Source organism: Psittacula echo (assembly GCF_963264785.1).
Source record: "Psittacula echo genome assembly, chromosome: 5".
NCBI classification, from domain to species: Eukaryota; Metazoa; Chordata; class Aves; order Psittaciformes; family Psittacidae; genus Psittacula; species Psittacula echo.
In genome coordinates, this window is record NC_137739.1 from 8,743,594 (window position 1) to 8,746,971 (window position 3,378).

Here is a 3,378-nt window from a genome sequence, read left to right on the forward strand (position 1 = left end):
TGGGCTCTTAAAGAGAAAATTATACAATGAAAAAGTGAAAGACAGTACAAAGGATTCTTCTACTTATGAGTTCCTATAAGCTAGAATGTTTTACCTAATAGGATCAGAAAAATTAGTGAGAAGTGTGGGTCTCTCCTGTAATTAGAATTCTTAAAAATTAACTTACAGATATGATCAAGTAAGTGATCTTTTTGTCTGTGGTTAAAAGATGGATGTTACTGATATAATTTCTGATGGATACATTGTAGGGCTGCAAGCGAGTGAGGCCCAGGTTGGATTATTTTCTCTAGATTTAAAAGGTATTACAAGAACAGACTTGTATTTGTGGGAAGATAGATCAGATAGATAACCTAATCCCTCTTAACCTGTTTCAGTTTGATGATACTTCCCTTGGAATAGATTGGGTCACTGCTGCAACTTCATGAGTGTTTCCTCACCCCTAGACAACATTGAGGGGGTGCATTCAGTAAGCAGGTATCAACTCCATCTTCTTAAATGACTGTGCTTGCTAATGTTACTGTTAATTTGGTTTCATAAGCACATGGGTTCATAAATTAGGAGTTACAGACAGAATATCAAGAAAGGAGTTGTTATTGAGATACTCAAGGTTAACAAATTACTACTGCGTTGCTACTGCTTAGCTTGCAGGAGAGTTTCATGCAACTGATTCGGAATTTTTATTTCTAAAGAATATAAAGTTACTGTCATCTTTTTATTCTAAATTATTCTAAAGCATCTCCTGACTAGCGTGATGACTTGAAAGAGATAGTATTTTCTGGAAGGGGAGCGCACAAAGTTAAGGAAGTACAGGACAGAGTGTACACTGACTGGTTGAATCCAGTGCATTACAAACTCTCAATTTTGAACAACATCTTTTTGCAAGTAAAATTAATGTGTAGGAATGATATATTGCACCATCGTTGGGATACTTGACAGCAGTTGCACGGTCCTTGGAAATGAATACAATGAGTACCAGTTCAGACATCTGCCTACCCACTGGACTGAGCTGCAGATGAAATTCTTTATGAAGCTCCCTCAAAATGAAAGTTTGCCAGTTTGACCTCTAAAAACAAAGCACTCTCTTTAAGGCAGGTTCTCTTTGTCATACAGAGTTTAACTTAAGCCGTGAAAAAACGGGGGTTGGCCTCCAGACTTGACAAAAGAGCTGACCTAATCCTTCCTTTAGCTGAACAGACTTGAGGTTTTAAGAAATTTCCGTCTTTGCCTTCTGGTGCTGGAACATAATGAAGATCAGGCACTAGTTAATAGTTTCTCAAACACTTATTTTGAAAAATAGACTAGCATTTGAAAGCATCTCAAATAACATGATGATGTTACTGCAGTTCAACTTACTGGCTTTTCAGTCAAGGAAGTGGATACTCATTTGAGCTACTTAAGGCTTTGAGACTTTAAAATTGCTTATTTATATTTCCCTTCAGAAATAAACTCATATTGTTATTTCAATTAGGTGTAAATCTTCTGTAACTTTAGGGATGATCTCTTGAAATAATCTACATCTTACAGTATGTGCTCAGGAAAGAGTTGTGACTATAATACAGACAGTAAATTGACAGTGCTCATTTACATAGCTGTTTATTCACCTGATGAGTCACAGCATCAGTACCTTCATTAGCCACGTGAATTTTAACAATTCAAAAGATTCAGAATGATAGCTTAATGATAAAGAATAAGGCTAAGCTCCCATTCAAAACCCTTGTCTCTGCACATTTTTCTTTGGCTCACTTGACACATGTCTACACTGTGCATGAGGATAGGAAAAGACTGTATTTGGACTTGTTTCAATGAAGGATTAAGCAGTGTGTATAATCACGTTATTTTTTACTGTCTTTGTTCCATTCCACTTTTCCTCTGCTAAAGGAGTTCTGTTTTGTGTCTTCCTGGCAGCAGTAAATTTGCAAAGCTCTCACTGACAAGCAGAACAATGGCATTTTACATGATACTTCCCACAGGAGGTATTCCCAGGAAATAATTATATGGGAATAGATACCTTTGTGGACTGGAGCCATAAAAGGTAGTGAGAAATTGGGCTAGCCAGTACCTGTCATGCTGACTTGCTCTTCTCATTGTTTCCTTGTACTTTCTCTTCCACTTTTATTTTTTTTTTCACAGAACATTCTTGGGCAGGAACTGTCTCTCTGTTCTGCACGTGACCAGTTTTAACTTATTTTTAAGGTAGACAGGAATATTTCTTTGCTATTTTCTATTAGGACTTGTAGTGTTTAGGATGAGTTGGAGAGCTCAGAAAATGATACTTCATTGGTTTTGCCCATTTCAACAGAAAATAATGTACACTGCATTTTTCAAATCTTCTTTTCTGCCACCCTTAACTTCTGGCTGGAATAGGTTGCTGCTCATACCCTCTGCCCTCAACACAGCTGTGGGCTGTGCTTCTATAGTCTCCCAGTAGTGTGGCTCTTGTCCACAGCTTGGTCTCATTGGTGCTTCTAGCCTACCTTTCCTGAAGAAAACAGCCTGGTAAAGCCAGAGCACTGAAAGGGAGCCAAAACAATTGGTGGCCAGTGAGGGGGCAATTAATTTAATTTCACTTCCATTCACGAGACACCTGCAAAACAGAAATGCTCCTCAAACTTAAAGAGACAGAAGAAATAGTTGTAGCTTCTTTCTTTTAATAAAGGTGAAGTTCTGTCCATAATGTAAGAATTAAAACCTAACTCTAAAATAATTGTTGAGAAAGCCAGTGTGCTGATTATGCTGAAAAGCTAACCATGTAAAACCGCACAGTGAAGACACCCAAAGCATCCTAAGCTGGCTTCCATAGTGATACCCTAAAGGGAGAGTTTTCAATCAGTCCATACATGGGAACCTGAGGAACCCAACAGTGGAATGTTTTACTCTGAGTTGTGTAATGGCATTCCAAACTTTGCATTTCACATCCACACCCTGTCCAAAGGAAGTGGGGGGGGAACCAAAAGAAAAGCTGACACAGAGGCTCTAGGCTACTCTCCTGCAGTTTACAAAAAGATAAAAGGAGGACTTCTGGCATTTCTGCTGTCCCTTTGCTACTGTCCCTTTAGAAACAATATTTCTCTATAAGGATACTATGAAACTGCAATGATTCTTCAGGGACAATAGGCGGAGCAGGGACAAGAGAGGAAGGAGGGCAGCTGCAGTCAGTGTATTCCCACCTGCACCTGGAAGCTCTGGAGGTGCAGTGTCTGCTTTATTCTCCCTGACTTTCTTGATTCTTGCTGACTCTTATGCAAGGCACTGCCTTGAATCACAATTGAGCATATATAGTTCTCAAACCACCAGGGAACCCTGATATAAATGAACAGAATTTAAAAATCTGCTGTAATTTTCCTGATGTCAAAGTAATCTTGTATCACACCTCACTCC